Source organism: Mycteria americana, chromosome 4, assembly GCF_035582795.1.
Source record: "Mycteria americana isolate JAX WOST 10 ecotype Jacksonville Zoo and Gardens chromosome 4, USCA_MyAme_1.0, whole genome shotgun sequence".
In the NCBI taxonomy this organism is placed as follows: Eukaryota; Metazoa; Chordata; class Aves; order Ciconiiformes; family Ciconiidae; genus Mycteria; species Mycteria americana.
The window spans coordinates 8,913,570-8,931,451 of NC_134368.1; positions in this window are offsets into that span (position 1 = coordinate 8,913,570).

Genomic DNA, 17,882 nt, shown 5'->3' on the forward strand with positions numbered 1-17,882 from the left:
TGCAGGCTAAAGTGGCTGGCATCTCCCATTTTCTGGTTTTATATTTACATTATATATTATGGCATAACAAAGTTCTACTTATGGAAACGCAAAAGATGCAGAAAGTGACATTTACAGATGTATGAAAGAAAAATTTCTCTTAATCTCTAAAACAAACACAAGGTTTCTGCCAGTCCCATGTTTCTGCTGGAAAGAGGGTGGAAAGGTTAAAAAGGGTACAGAAAGGAATAGGTTATGGAATTTCCCAGAGGGAACTATTATATATTTAAGAAATTCTTCCACACAAACACACATGGATCTGTTTATCATGGGAGGAAACAGAAAGACATGTGGGAGCTGGACATTGCACCAAAGGCAGTGGCACTGGGGCAGCGAGATGTTTATGGATGTTCCCAGCATACCTTGCTGATATAAACTGCCAGGAAGGGCTCCCAGATGTGAATATACTTAAATAGCTTTTCTCATAGCACTAAATGTTCTAGTACAGGTGAGCTGTTAACTATCTTTGCCATTTGTACAGTTTGAGTCATTATTGACTCAGTCATCAGAAGGCTGGTTTGACTTTGATGTTTGCAAAATGTTGAAAGGTGAACGATACTCTTTGTTCTTGCATCAGTGTAAGGTGTTTCACTCACGGCTGCAAATCCTTTTATTTCTTGGCTAAATTTAGCTATAAAATACATCTATCCTTTGTTCTCGATGCTGAGTTAGTTTCTTTAGGTCATAGAATAAGGAATCTCAAACCCTGACTAGGGTCCTTTGGTGTTGTATTTATTTATTTTCATTTTGTCACAGTAAAAAATAATCTTCATTAATTATGGGTGTAATTCAAGCAATCATCTAGGAATTTAAAGATGCTCTGCATTTTGCACCCCTCCCTTACCTGGTGTGTTCTAAGTTTTACAGGCTGCAGGGTAAGTTGAGTCCTATTTGTACCCGTGAGGATATGGCTGTGTGTGAGCATAGCAATGATTGCAGCTGGCCATAAAGGACCTGGTTCTTCTAATGCTCTCACTCGACACTAGCACTGGAGAAAGTCTAATGAAGACAGTAGGATTACTCCTGACTTATTATAGTGCAAATAAGAACCAACACTCCTATTTTTAATGTTGTTGGTAAATGTTCAATATATCCATTTAATACTCCAAGCATGACCTCCAGTGAGAAGTTCATTAGCTGCATACTGAAATAAGGCCTGACCCTAGGCAGAATGGAAAAGGACTTGGTGTTATGCAGCTCCTGTCAGTCCCAGAGTGCCTGTCAAGGTTACAAGTTAAAGATTGATAGTGTAATGACTGCACAAGTATTTATATGAGAGGGGAGAGGTCACAAACAGGCCCTGGGTGTTAGATCCTCTGTTACAAAGAGAGGGAATATTGGCCAGAATGCAAGAGTAGTTGTCCTCCTCTTTACAAGAAGTGTTATGGAGATCTGTCTACTGTAATACTTGTTCCCTCTTGAAACATGTTTTAAACTCTTAATGAACTTACTTATATATCTCCAGGTATAACTTCTACTGCTCTGCAGGTGCAGATGGAGCTATACAAGTGGTTAATTAAATGGCGTGGCAGTCTTGTATAGGTAGGCCATATACAGAAAGCCCATATAAAACCTAGGAATTAACTCATGATGTGTCCACCACATCCTAGGCATAACCACCAGCCTATTCTTCTGCCAGATTGCTATTGCACAGCTCCTTTTGCAAACAGCTAACTGCACAAACATGGAATGCGCTGCATGTTCTTAACATGCAGTGAATTTGTGTGATAAAGAGAATTTTGTCCATGGTATAGATGACCATAACCCTTTCAGGGCACTCTCTGTGAGAAACTAACAGGATCTGATTCTGGTGAGCTTATTTTATTTTAGGTCAACTGTACCTCTTTCAAAACTATTCTGTTTCAAGCCCTTAAATATTTTAAAAAAGGGAATTTAAATTTACAGGTGATCAAACGTCAATATCTCTGGATCAAGGAAGTCTGGTTTTGCACATTTTGTCTTATGTTGCTGTTTACCTTCAAGAAGATCAGTTGTGACACACAGTTTTAAAGAAATATTAGCCAGATTTCTTGTGCAATATTCAGCTAAATCTATTCCAGTACCAACCCTTTTTCCTCACCTGGTGGTAATGGTGGCTTTCAGCTCTAAGTCTCCCTAGGCATTTTGCAGAGTCATCATTTTCCCAGCATGCTTTTCTGGTTGGTTTTTTTTGAATGTGGCACAAACCAGGAAAGTGAGCCCAGCTTTAGTAAATCAATTGTCTGCACCTATCTCCCCTCTGATTTAAAGGAGGGGTTTTTTAGTGGCTGTAGAGATGGCCTATTTTCACCAGGCTGAAGTCTTAGAAGGTCATGATTATAGGGCATATATTTTTGTCTATAGAGTGCTGTAATGTTTTTTCAGTGGGGCAGGTGGGTATGTAAAAGTGTTTCTGGCTGTTCAACAGAACAGAGAGCACTAGGGGACCTCTTAGTTTACTAAATCAGATCCCCTCCATGGCCCCATGTCATATAGCCAGTGTATTGAGCTCCATTTTACAAGCGGTTGGTTTCATTAGCTCAGTTTGTACCATGAAATTTAGAGTAGCTTTCTGATATATAGAGATTTTCTTCTAATGTCAAATCTGTGAATGTCCAGCAACCATAGCTCATCTCTGTCTTTCATTACTACCCTGCATACAACAAAATCCTTTAGTCTCTTTTTCTTTCATTTGATCAGCCAGACAGGACATCGGAATTTGTCTGTCCTGGATAAGATTGACCAGAACTGTACACAATGCTTCCATTTATGTGGTATGCCACCTTGTAGGCCACACAATAGGCATTCCTGCTTCAAGCCAAACAACTTGCGATGGAAGAAATGCAACTCTCATAGAGGGTACGCAAACAAAAGGGTCTGCAGAATGACCTTCAGAAGAGCTGAAGGTCATGACATTTGGCATGGGAGTGCAAGGTCCACGTGACAGGTAAACTCCATGCAACTTCTCCCTGAAGTCCTGCTTGGGACATGGTTCAAGTATGTGACTTAATATATTTTTCAAATCTTTTGTTAATTTTATTTTGGAAGAACTTGTTGACAGTCTAACTTTCATTAGTCATGCGCACACCCAGAAGTCTAACTCTTCTTGAATCATGATGAACTTCTCATGTCAAGACAGCAGAAATCTGTGTCAGAACCGAATCCCTCCTGGCTCTTTGTCCTCTGCTCAAACCTCTCAGGGTGTCATTCATTATAGACCTCTGATGGAAAATAAAGTCAAAGCCACATGACCCAGGAGTCTGGTCACAACGAATCTTTGTAGTTCCAGCCTCTAAGTTTTAGAATGTGCTGGATAGGTAATAGAATGGAAATGAAGTAATATTTCAATATTTTCATGCTGCCTGCATTACAATTATGATGTTAATTAATTATCTGCCTGGCAGTTAACACCATGCAGAGGCATGGTTGCGGTCGACTTCCTGCTGTTCTGCTAGCAGTGAGTAATTAACCTCTCCTCTTCCCTGGGATTCTCTACAAGATGATCAGCGTGTTGATGATATAATTATTATTAATGCAGTTTCTGTGTTTCGTTGACATTGTTAATTACTTGTCGGTAATCAGCTAATGTTTAATCTTCCTTGCTGGATTGCTTCTTAAAAGGCTGCTTGAAATAGTTCAGAGAGGCTTCCCAGCACATTCTCACTCCTCATTGCATCAAGTGTCAGACATACCACTATTCAGAATAAATTATTATCTAAATACTACAAAAAGCCTACTGAAGTTGGGGAATTTTGGATCAAATTAAATTGCTCTTTTCACTGTTGTAAGCAAGAGTATGTAAAGCTGTTGTCAATAAATCAGGGAAACAAGTGGCACCAGAAGGTGCCAACTTTAAAAATTGATCTCACAAAATTGTCAATATCATTTAAAGAGCAAAATTTAATTTAGTGCTGTTTTTTGTTTTTAGAGGATTAGTGATTTTCCTGCAAATAACTGTTCATGGCATTTTTAGTTTCAGCAAAAGTAAGAAAGAAATCTCTTTCCTAGAGTCTTGACCAACTATGAGAGCATACAGGCATTGTATACTATGTGAAACTTCCCTTATCAAAAATAGCTTTTGCACAGATTTTAAAGGTAATGCCAAAAGCTTTTCTTTTTTTTTGCTAAAGCATTGCTTAAATGCATATGTCTTAAAATCAGATTAGACCAATTCTGTTTCCTACTGCAATAAACAGAGTGGAAAGTTTGAAAAAATATTTTCATAAAATAAAAGAGTCAGTGTTATTTTTTCAGCATGTGGTTATATCCACCAAAGTTACTAGTTCATTTTGCTTTAAATTCCTAGGTTGACATTTATCAGAATACCAAAAAGGCATCAGATTATTGGGGTACAACAGTAAACAATTAATCATATTCTGTGTGCTCTTCTTTTGAGACTGGAACTACCCCTGCCTTTCTGGGTAAAATACATAGCTAAAAACCAGAATGATGTGAAGACACCAGAAGAAGTTCTGATCTTTGGCAGAACTGGGCTTAAACTTATTTATGGGATAGAAAGGCTTTGAGAAACAGCAGTCAAAGGAAGACCTTGAATGAAAAGAAGAAGGTACTTGATAAAGGAGATCATACATTTTTCTCTGCCTGGTACTGGTAAGGTCCCAGCGGTAGTACGGTACTCTAGTTTGCAGTATTTTATTTCAAGAACACTGGGGGAACACAATATCCATAAGGAAAGAGTGAATTTATTGATGTTTTCAGCCTGAAGCAGAGAAGGCTGAAACTCTGTTCATGGTAACAGTCTTATATTTGCTAGGCTTCTGCAAAGAAAGGGAGCTCTGTCACGGCTGTCTCTATGAAGGCTAAAATACAAAGAAATACGATAACACTGCAGCCAGAGACTAGGATTAGATGTTAGGAAAGACTCCAAGAGTAAGAACAGGCAGGGAAGCAGACCTAGGAATTGCCAGGATTTAAATGGGCCCAAGGAAAATGGAATCAGATGAGTTGAGGAGCAGGAATGAGGGAAAGGAAAAAAGAGGAAGGGAGAAACACTGAACTGAGAAGTTCTGCAGGTAAAGGGAGATGTGTGAGATGATGGGGGATGCCTGCAGTGGAGAAAGTGCTGGGAAGTGGAGCAGTTGTGAAAGGGGATCCCATAAGAGCAGCAAGAGATGGGGAGAGCAATAGTGCAGTCAAGCAGGATGAGAATAAAGAAGCCATTTGGGAGACGGCAAAGAAGAAGGGATTAGAGGAGAAGAAGGACAATTAAGTGCAAGGCAGGAATAAGGACTTGGCTTTATTTCAACTGGAGTCACACAAGCAGAGGCTGTAAGCAGTTAAATGGGGATCCTTCCAATGCCATTTTAGAACTGTCTAAGTCTTAATTGCTTTGCTTTGCAAGAATTTCATGCCAAAAAATCTGCTATCTTTTGCCTGAGATTATCCTCAAGTTTTGCTTTGAACCTGGGGTTTGGGAAACTTGGAGCAAAACTCAGCCAATGCCTCTATACCTTACTTCGGATTGAAACCCTGCAAAATGCTTCTACTTTATTCTAATGTTTTATTTGGAACCACAGCCTCTCCTGTGTCAACTAGAAAACATTATATGCTTAAACTCAGCTTAAACTCACATGAAATTGGGGAAGTAGTGTCATAAATCTCAGAAAATATAATCACTTTTCTTTCTGGAAGTTTCAGCCTCAGTTTTAAACTCAAACCCCTAAAGGATAAATGTCCACTTTTCCTTTGCAAAGTATGTCACAAAGCCTAGTCTCACCAAGATAACTAGCAGGATTGTGTAACACAGAGTGTTACACTTGAAGGGGAAATGGAACATTTTTTATTCCCTAAGTTTCACATAAAGGTAATATAAATGAGCATGCAGATTGTGGAATGGTTCATATTTTACATATTCAAGCTCTGGTAATAGGTGGGAACAATATGAATTGTACTTGTGTACCGAACGAGGTCTAGCTACACAGCCTGCCTTTGATAACACTCCTCATTTTGTAAGCTATATGACATGTCAATTTACTGTTTTCATTTTGGAGACTGAGAATGTTGGATTGAAGCTTCAAGATCAAAACAAAGGTTAAAACAAAAGAACTGTTGATTTCTTTTTTCCCAGGTGTAAATATTCTCGTGTATTGGAGGGTGACACCCTGTATTATCTGGAAATAGGGACTCATGTTGTACATTCCTTTTACAGAGGGAGGATGGTTCAGTTGTTATGGTATTTGTCTTGAATGTGGACAGCATGGGTTTAATTCCTCATACTGTTACAGACTTTGTGTATGACCTTGGGAAAATAATTCAGACCCAGATCCTCAAGAGTACTTAGATACCTTGTGTTTGCAGGGCTGAAGTGATCTGACAAAGTCTGACTTTTGAATGTTTCTCTTTAATGAACTATTTGCAAATACCTTCATACAGGCAAAGCACAAGCTATTAGGTCATCTGCTGTCTCTGGGCTTCAGCTACATCTTTGGATATTATTTATTCACTGCTTGCTATGGATGCTGTCTAATAAGTCAGGTAAGTCACACAGTGTACCTGTTTTCTTGTGTGATGACAGATTCCACAGTGAATATTGAATACTGTTTGTTTACAGGTATCATTTTGAGATGAGAGCATGAATAAATGGCAATCAGCCATTATCCCAAGTATTTCTGTAGGTAGAAAAGCACTTTCAGATTAGAATTCTAACCCAAAATTACTAAAACCATGGTTACCCAAGAAGCCAGTTGGGTGACAGTCAAAAACACGTGAAGGGAGTTTTGCAGCGCTTCTCCTTGTTCTGTAGAAGGCAGTGCAGAGTGGCACAAGCTGATCGAAAGTGAGAGGCAGCAACCCATCAGGAGCCAAAGCCTGTTTTTACCCAGAACAGTACAAATCTGGCACTGCCCCAAGAAGTCAAGGGCTTTCCTTCAGATCTGCAGCAGGTTGACTGGCAGCAGGAGCTTTACCAGCAGTGGCATGGAAGATATTGGAACCAGCTTCGGTTATTGCACAGAGTTCACATCAGAGCTAGTGATGGTCATTTTGAAGTTCAGAATGGTCCCTGTCTTCTTATATTCTCAGAGCTGCTCACTTTTGGGGTTTGGCCAAAAAGCTGAAAGAGATGTAGCTTAACTTTACGTTCTCTTAAAACTGCCTGCTTGCCCCCCTGCAACTATATGAAATTATCAGGGTGCTTAACATGCAAAAGAATAAGATTTGACATTACATTTATTCCTGTGTAGTGAATTCAAGGTCAGTATGAGCTATTCTCAATTGCTGCCTGAGTATATTACTTGAATAACTCTATTCAAAGACCAATAAAATAGATTTCCCACAAACAAGCTCTAGAAAGTGTTTTTACAAAATTTGGTTCCTCCTAATTAAACGAAGAACTCTCTGGGAATTTAGAACCCATATTTGGTCATTTACACAATACAATGGCAGATGGTAATAAAAAAACCCCGTCAATAAAAACGTACTGAAGTTTCAGCCGAGAAGTATCAGGGTTTTTTTGAAATCTACTTCTGATAAGGTCTATGTTTTGGCAACACAAGAAGAATCTCCTACCAGTAGGAAATTACAGTTTTCAAAGGTTTTAAAAATGTCTCTTGTTCTAAGTTATAAGTTTAGGAATGAGTCACTGAGAGTCAGTCTGTACATTTGACCCTCCATTACTGTGGCTGGAGCCACCTTACCCAGTTTTTCACAGACAGGGTCTCTGTCACTCTCTCTTAAGTCTAGTCTACACTACAAGAAGTTTGGTGCTCTATTCATGTGTGCTTTTACCAGCATAGCTTATGGTGCACCCCAGGGGATATATAGTATTCTATATTCCATAGTATAACTGCATCTATACTGGCCTTTGGGTACGAAAAAGGGACATTTTTGTTACGTTGTTGGAAATGTCCAGAGTAGATTGTCTGGCTCACTTTTGGTGGAACCTTATAATATTATTGCTAACGTTTCCTGTAGGTGTATAGTTTCTAGTCCAGTATAGGCTGCATATATGTATAGGACAGTGAAGGTCACACCATGGATGGCTGGCATACCCATGAGCTGGATTCAGGATCTTTCCTGAAGCCAAATGAGTGATGACTAGGTGTGAAAGCATCTCTTTTGACTTCCTTCAGATTGTCAGAGGAATTGTTTACTATATTCAAATCAATTAGCCTGAGCTGCTGTTATTTCTCTAGGACATTGCAAAAGCAACTCTTAGAAAGAGTGGACTCAAGTATCACTGTAGATATGTGCCAGCTTTAGAACTGTTATTGGTCCTGATCATATATATGAAATAAAGTGTTTGAATGTCAGATTTCAGGGTGTTTGCAGGGCTGGTAGCTGAAAAAAGTTTATATGTTCTATGAATGTTCATATGTTGTATGCATGTTTGTTGTATGTATGTTTATATGTTGTATGTAAATCATGACATGTAGCATTGTTGAAATAAGCGTGGGATAGTATGATACCTACATTAGACAAGAAGGGGTTTTTCGGTAGAAAAACTTAAAAGCCATCAATGTGTCATAGAGAACATACTTCTGCTTTGAGCTGCAGGTTGGTCCATTGATTACCAGTTGTTATGAACACTTCTGACTGCTGAAGCAGAAATAATGTTCAAAGTAGGGACAAGGGACTGGAGGAGATCTGCTGGGTCACTCACTCCTCTGCTCACATGGGCACACTGGATTGACCCTATAATTGGTCAAAACTGAGTTGAAACCACTTAGGTTTCCTGTTCCCAACTCCGCTACTGAAACCCACCTACTGGAGGGGTATTCCTGAACTTCTGTCACTTCACTAACTAGAAACCTTCTTAAAATTTCCAGATTAAAAATATGGTTGATCAGTTTATATCCATGTATTCCGAGTCAGGGTAATTTCTGAGCTCAAGCATTTCTCTTCCCTCTGTGGTGTTACCCTAATGAAATTTGCATTATGCTGTTCTTATATGATTGCTCTTTCAATTTCTTCAAAGCAACGAGAATTAGAGAGAGTCTTCAGGTTTTAATTTTGTTTTCTTTTGGGTGGTAAATATTCAGAGTGTGATGGCTTCTAGAGCATTAAATGGGGCATGAGACGTCATATGAGTATTGCAAATACAAACAAGGAGAATAAGAAGCTGTCTCTGTCCTGAGCATTTAAAAGTTAAAAACAAAATGAAGTGGTTGAAGGGAAAAACTAGCTCAACCTTGTTAGTTCTGGATACAAAGTATAAGCTTTTTTATTTATGGGAGAAGCAGGAAAAAGGGGAAAATTTCAGCTGAAAAGGGAATAGTTCACACTTGCTGCCTGCCTCTGTAGTGGTCTGGGTTTAAAGGTGCTACGGCAGAACTCCTTTTGAATGAAAATTCGATGGAAAATGAGGTAGGGACCATCCTCATCTTTTTCCATGTGTATCCCACCTGCACAGTATCAAAAGTGAGGGAAAAGCATGATGTTTTTGGAGAAGCTGATAATAGCTTAGATTGCTGGCTGAGGAAAACCAAGGGATGGTATTGCAATAGGGCACTAGACATGTTTGACAGAGGGAGCTAAGTAAAGGAAGTCTTTAAAATCAAAAAAGTTGCTGTTAGGCATAATATGAGTGGAAGGGAAAGGGGTGACTATCATCAGACAGCGGATCTTCCTAATGGGCAGTGGCCAACATGAAGGGAAAACCAGCATGGGATAGTCACGTGAAGAGACAACAAGGCTTGCATGAGAGTTTTAGCTGGGTGGAAAGCCTGAAAGATATTGTTAGATACATGTGAAAAATAGGAAATGTTCAGATATTGCCTGAGCACCTGCCTACAAGCACATGGGCTGAATCTATGGTCTGACCTTGCTTGTGAAGGAGTGAAAGGGTGATTGAATTGGGTTCACTTCCATTCGCCCATCTGCAAATGCAGTGCTTGTGCTGGGTGTGGGTTGTGGTCAGTGCAGGGAAACTTTTTTTTAAAAAGTTTAAAGTTTATTTAATTCCCATCACAAAATAAGAAAAACAATGACGTGTAAGGAGCATTAATTATTGGCTGCAGGCCTTTAAAGAGAGCTCTCAGAGATTTCATCTACTCAGCTGCAAAATAGGTTAAGATTATTATCCCCATCTCACAAGTGGAGGTCTGAACCTCAAGGTCACACAGTAAGTCAGTAGTGGAGTCAAATAAAAAAATATCCACCAAACTCTTGCTCTAACCGCAAGCCAGTACTGCCACACTCAATACAGTATATAGATAGTATACTGTAAACTCCTGTGAAAAGAATCTGTGGTTTTATTACTTCAGTAATCTCAAAATCTAATTCTGATTTTGCTGGTATGGTGTCAGTGCTACGAATCTATCTCATCCAAGTCGGTTTCTTTTCAATTTTTCAATCTGGCTTGTCTAGGGAGACAGGGTGACATTTCTCCTTGTTTTGTTCTTTTTTTTTATTTCTTTTACCTCTGTCACAACCCTCTAAAACAATACTTTAGAAAATGACAGAGAAGCAGTGTTTGTAAAATGTCATGATCACAAACAATCAGAGTGATTGCATGCTACATTTATCGTACATCAATGTCCCCTGCCATCAATTGCTTCTTGAAACTACAGAAGTCCACGAAGTGAAGCGGGACTTACTCTTACAGTGAGTTGTCCTAACAACTTTTTGCAGTCCCTTGTTTTAGCAGTAGAGCTAAGCTAATTATTTAAATCCTGTATTACTAACTCTGACTTTTTCATTCAGTGAGTTGTCTGTAGTTGTTTGCAAATATTTGCCAAACATTTTTGCTGAGCCTTAGCCCCTGCTTTGACAACTCATTGCTGAGCTTGTCTGAGCCATGTGATATGATTTTCTTTCTGATTCTAGACTAGGTGTACTGGCTTTTTTTAAAATGGAAGAATATTGAATTGCTAAATTTGAAGACAAAATTTCAGCTGATTTGCCATTAGTTTCACAAATTAACTGTCTCAGTCAGAATCTGCGGGAATAGCAAACAGCAAATCTCCCAAATCAAAGTAAATTGCACTGCTTACTTTCACTTACAAAAATACAAACAAATCCATCAAAATATGCCATCTGTTCAAGCATTTTAGCATAGCTGGTGTCTATGATCCACGATTTTTGTTTGTTCCCTGAAACACTCATGAGCCAGGCCAGCTGTAGTACTTTCTTAGCTTTCCATTGCATTTTTAAGGCAAAGAAACAACGAATAAAGAAAATGGCATCTTAAATATGGGGTGATGCTTCTCCTGGTGGCATAATATACTTGTAGTCTTTATATTGCCCCACAAGCACATGTAATTTCAGAAGCAGATGAAAAGGTTGATCGTGATCTACACAGCTCACTGCAATTTGGCCCTAACTCCCTTGGATATGAGTTCAACTCCTTGTAGGCTATCTCAGTACCTAAGAGCAGTGGGGACATCTCTGCTATAATTGTTGGGCTGATCTTTGGTGCTGGAAAATTTCCAGTGATGGCTTCTTTCTGTGGTAATATGCTTCTGCCTTCTGGCCTGGTAACATATGCAGGGATGCACTCAATTCTAGGGACCCAAATTTAATCAGGGGAAGCTGTGGCTAGGGACAGATGGAGGAGGCTTGATTTCTCAGTCACCACCGGCTCCCTCCAGAGTGGGAGGCCCAGCTGAATAGAGAGTTAACACGCTGGGAGCCAAGGTATCATCAAAGTTTATTTCACATAGGACCCCACTGCTATTTCATCAGCGTAGAGACCTGTCTTGGTTTCGGCTGGGATAGAGTTAATTTTCTTCCTAGTAGCTGGTATAGTGCTGTGGTTTGGATTTTAGTATGAGAATAATATTGATAACACGCTGATGTTTTGGCTGTTGCTAAGTGGTGTTTACACTGGTCAAGGACATTTCAGCTTCTCATGCTCTGGCAGGTGCACAAGAAGCTGGGAGGGGGCACAGCCAAACTGGCCAAAGGGCTATTCCATACCATATGGCCTCATGCTCAGTATAGAAACTGGGGGGGGAGTTGGCCATGGGGCAGCGATCGCTGCTCGGGGACTGGGTGGGCGTTGGTCGGTGGGTGGCGAGTGGTTGTATCACTGTTTTTTTTTTCCTGGGTTTTGTTCCTCTCTTGCTCTCTTGTTGCTTTCCTTCTCATTACAATTTATTATTATTATTATTATTTTGTTCCAATTATTAAACTGTTCTTATCTCAACCAATAAGTTTTTTTCCTTTTGCTCTTCCAATTCTCTCCCCAGTCCCACCGGGGGGGAGGGTGAGCGAGCGGCTGGGTGGTGCTTAATTGCCGACTGGGGCTAAACCACAACAAGACCTCCACCATAGACCACAGATGTAGCCAGTTCCCATCCAGGCATTGCAACACCATGCGGTGTTGGGAAGGGTATGTGCTTGTCAGCTGTGGAAATGAATTTGTTCAAATCCTGCTCTTCGTCGGACTGGAGTGGTTAGGTTGATTTAACTGCCGGTGCTTGTGAGAAAGATCTGGCCTGGAAAATGGAGGTCGTTGCACAAAAATCCAGTCTTACACTTGTGTTAGAAAAATCTCGGTAGCTACATTTCTGTAATTATTTTCCTAGAAAGACTAGCACAGTAATGACTTAAACTTGAATTTTGCAACTGTCCTGTGATATATACCTTGAAAAAAGCCCTATCTTTGTATTCATATTTGTGTCCTTAATTGCAATCAATATGGTGAGAAGCAATTTGATTCCTGCATATACTGCATTATCTACTATAAGAATAAACTACAGTGCAGATTATGCAAATACTGTTATATAGCAACAGCAGTTACTGCAGTGTCTTCCATGGTATATATCAGTGTACTGTAGCAATTAAACAGTATAGTGAAGCCATAGCAATTACCATTCTAAATTATAATAAGCAATTCAATATACGCTATAGGATAAATCATTTCCTTATAGCAACGACTGTATATGTGCTTCGGTTTTTATTCTAAAGCCCTTATTACTTGTCATCTGAACACTGTGCCAGATGATTTGTACCGCACGCTTGTAGTTTCAATGCATATTTATTATATGACTTTTGCAAAAAATGCTCATAATGATTATAACTGTGTTAACTTATTATCAGTTTGCGGTGATATCTTAAAAAAAGAAATCAATTGTGTTATGGGAAGGAAGGGTACCCTTTTATTTTTTTTTCAAAAACCCACCCAGAACTAGACATTAACCTCCATATAATCTGAAGCTTAATAAAGCTAACTCCCCATAATTTTAGGGGATTTAATTCAGAATTAAACGCATGAACTACTAAGCTAAATTCTATTCATTTTTAGAATCAGCTTTCTTTCTAGGTAGTAAACAGATTCCTACTAAAACTTGTGCATGATTTTAATTACAGATAAGTTTCTCTTTAAAGGCCACAGCATTCATGCTCAGGTTGCTAAGCTGAATTCAATACATCTATATGTTAAAGGTAGCAAGCTAATGTGTAAACAGGGAAAATATTGGAACCAATTGCTGTTAATTTGGTTTTGATCAATTCGCATTGACTGCACTTTACATGCAAATGGGAAGTGTTTTGGATTATCCCAGCTGAAAATAGCTGAGATACTGAACTCTTTTTAAAAATCAAAATTTTTAATTTTTGATTCAAAATCAAAATCAAAATAGAATAGATGATACTGGAGAAACAGAAAGTGGAAAGGCCTGTGTTCAAAGTGTTGGTAAAGAGAAGCAAAGAATTACTGAGTACACATATGTTAGTATAGTTCAGCGTAGTACAGATTTATGGAACTGTTGTGTAGGGAGTCAAGATGACAAATTCTGGATCCTATTTAGAGTATTATCGATTTTTATGCTGTTAAGGCTACTGAAAATTGATCATTAATTTTAAAATAACTTGGAAAACTTTGCATGAACCACGCAAATGCGGAAAAGCAAGTATAATATAAGAAGACAAAAAGAAAAAAGAATAAATGTGGAGGTTGCCATTTGGTAACATCAAATCTCAACAGAAATATTTGTTTTCTGGCTGGAAATCAGGCCAAAAGTATGTGCTCTTATTTAACTTCATTCATGTCTGTAGTCCCACCGAGGTGGACAAAATATTTTGCATTCATGGCACTGCAGAAGAATAGGGCAAATGGACTGCAGAGATCATGAGGTAGTTGTAGGTCAGTGATGCATTTGATCCAGTCTCATGTAATAATACCCACAAAAATCATTCCACCTCACTTACAATGAATGATGTGGATAGAGAAATATCTGTTGGAGCATAAAGGATAGTGACAGTGAATGTGTGTAACGCTGTTGGCAGTAGTGTAGTTGAGCACTGTGACACTCAGCACATGATATAGGTCCTTGCTAAGGAAGGCCTTAAGCTTATGTCCTCTTGACTTCAACAGCACTTAAACACATACGAAGACACTTTCTTGAACAGGAATGCTTCCCTCAGTACTAATGTCGCCTTTAATGACCCAGAAAGGGAAGTAACCTAAGTTGTGAGGAGTTGTGAAAACCAGGAAGGACATGGGTATACTTACAGGAGATATTAGAAACATGACAGGAACTTAGCAAATGAGATGCAGTCTTGAAAAATGCATAATGGGGCACTAATCCAGAAGGAAAGTATCCAAAGCAGATATTGAATCAGAAGAAAGCATATGGAGCAGGAACTTTGCTTGGGAGTGTAGGACACTGATCCGGGATTGATATAGTAGTCATAATTAATAACAACTGGTTCAACTGGGAAGTGTGCAAAATTAATATATTCACTGTGTTTCAGTTATTACTGCTAACTTCTAAAATGCCACCCACCCACCTGAAAAGATGAGAGGAGTGTAAAAAGGGCGTGGCCTCTGGTTACCATCATACCCTTCTTTTCGATAGCTTCAGGGGTGAGGGAAAACTCATTTATGAGACCAAGATGGGATTATCTTGAATTCGTCAACAAATGTCCAAGGCAGTTCCAAACATTCTTGAAACATTTGGTTAAAAAAGTTGAGAGAACTGATCTATTAAGTTATTTCTTGTCCCCCCTCTATTATTTGATTAAAAGTCCTATTGGATTTTTGCTTTCTTTGTTTTTATGTTGTCTGACTGACTGCAGGCCTATAAGCTTCTGGCTGATTTTTCTGAGCTTGGATTCAGGTGGCACATGCCAATGAAAATTGTATTGATAGCTCTGGGCACTAAATTCCATTTAGCCAGAAAATAAGCATAGTTCAAGCAATGCAAACTGCAGGATTGCATCGTGCCTGTGTGTGTCAACCCTGATATACAGTTTCTATCTCTTTGCGTGAGAGGAAGAATTCATCTCTGTCATCTTGGCCACTCTGCTAAGACTGCTGGCAAGGCAACTGTTGAGTTTGTGTTGTGATGCAGGTTTTTGTCTGCTGACCCAGACCATAACCCTCAAACTTCACAGGCAGGTCTATTAAGGCTGCTGTTGGGATACATATGACAGAGTAGTAACTCTTTTTTATGATTGCAATGCTGAGCACTTCCAGAATTGCTTTGAAGTTTGAGGCAAAATTACCAACATCTAGGGCATAGGAGTGCTTGCATAACTTCAGAAGAATATTTCCATGAAATACCTAGACCTTACTTGATGCATCTATGTGGCATTGCACTGGGCTCTGCAGACTTCCTTGAGTCTCTTCCAGAGGTCTCATTGTGTCGAATTTCTTGGGTGTAGATGCTGTCTCAGGTTTTCTAAGTTTCCATAGGCTCACAAAATAGAGGGAAAGTACAGAAGCAAAAGGCCTGTCTAGTTGGACCCCAATTTATTCCATCGTTCCAGAGGAAGGGTCCTTGTGGTGGCTGCCCATGCAGGTGCTGATGGGTTATCATTGTGTTCAGTAACTTTCCAAGACTCAGCTGCCCGAGAGGGATCTGACTTTGGAATGCAAGTCCTAACTAAATGCCATCGTGTAATATGAGATTTCTTACAACATAAAAAGATGTCCCAGTCATCCCAAAGCTTCTTTAAGATATAATTCACCATATCTTCTTTTCCAAGAAAGATATTATGGTAGTAACATTGAAAAATCAATGCTGATACAGGCCAGAATTTAAAATCTTTATAAGCAGTTTCTCTGGGATATTCTGCATGTTCATGTGGACCTGCAGATTGCTTTGGAGATGTGTCCCATCACAGGCAATTTGGTACATTTGTGCCATGTCATGGCAACTAGCTCTTTAATCTTGCTAAGCTAGCTGTCTGTTGGACAACCTCTTTGGTCCAGTTGGTGCCTGACCTGCTTTGTGAGAACCGTTAGCTGATCCTTCCTCAGCTGGACTTAGGTGGGATGATAATTCCTGGGCTGGGATATAAATCCCTTCTCGCTGTTAAGATAGCCTTTCTTTCCATCAAAAGTGCTCTCAATTGCTCTTTTTGTGAGACAATAACTTCTGGAATCTCTCATCATAATGTGGCTTTTGATTTGCCATACTTTTTTATTTTCCATCTGCAAGTCCTTAGCCTCAAAGGCAGATTTTAACAGTCCCAGCAGTCTTGGTTCTTTTTACTTTTTTCTAATTGCCAATGGCTTTTCTTTCTCTGCTAATGTCATCCTTTCTTATCAGATGCTGGCTCATGCACTTGTATCTGGATTAAAAATAATAAAAAGTTCCACTTGCTTTTTAGGTGATAGTCTGCCTCACCTTCTGCTGCAGCGATGATGAATTGATCTGAGCTAGTGGTCAGTCACCTCTTACCATGCTGAGTTCACACCACTGGTACTTGGTAAATATATGCAAGACATGTGGGTTATGAAAGCATGCAACATGTTTCAGGTGTTTGCCATAGGGTGTGCTATTCCAGATTCTGCTTTTTTGTGTATTCTGGCCTTCAGCCCTCAGTGTTTCCCCTGCCTGAGGTCCCTTGGGTCTTAGTATTTCGGATTCCTTGCTCATATCTCTGGTCCTAGAACACTTCAATCTGGACTAGGTAATATCCTTTGGTAGAGAAATTCTCACCTTTTGGTCTAAGAGCAATTCTAGCTTTTATGCTACAATTGTTTTGTAATGTATTATGTTCTTTTGCCCTGGAGCCACATCCTTCCTTGATTTTCTTGTCTGGGAATGGGTTAGGCCTGTCATGATTTGCTTTTTTGCCTTAAATCAATTAGATTTGTTTTTCTTTCTGTTTTTACTTTATTTTCCCTTTTAATTTTCTTAGATTCTCTCACACAGATTTCATTTTCATTCCCTGCACAACTATTAAAAACAGAACCAGGAGCTGACTCAGCAATTAACAGCTCCCTCTTTTCCTAGTGCTTCCTGCTTACAGATTCAGTGTGTTAGCCCAACACTTTTTTCCCCAAAAGCTCATCTTTGGCCAGTGTCATTGTTCTAGTATCATTGCTTGGGGTTTTTTAGTTGACTTTGCTATTTTCGGATGCAGTTTTCCTTTACACAGACTGTCTTACAATGTAGTTTTAAAGGGGGCTTTATTTATTATTATTTTATTTCTAGGTGGGCTGGGGGAATACGTTGTCTTATATTGCCAGTGTCATTTAAAATAGCAATAGTATAAAGCAGAATAAGGTCCTTTAATTTTTAGTGACATTTATTATATTTTTGAATACATTATGCCTTTGGTGAAACCCCTATTCCATTAATAGAATGTCTTGTTATTTCTTCCCCCCTCCCATAAAAGTTTACTTATAATAATTTTGTAAACCTAACTGCAAAATATAGGTGCCAGGCCTTGAAGACCTTTTTCAGTTTTTTTTAACAGTGTATCTGCCGTAGGTATGTGATTTTTCACTGGTAAATGAAAATGCCAGGAACTTACTATACGTTACTACAGCTTTGCCTGTAATAACTTTAAATCCCATTATGATCATCTCATTTTACAGCATGCTTTGGTCCTAAGATCAATATATCAAGACAATAGCATGCCAGTTACTATCCTTGGACATAAAGATTTCAGAGCAAATACAGCAGTCTTACACATAAGAGAAAAGGCAGCAAAGAATGACTGTT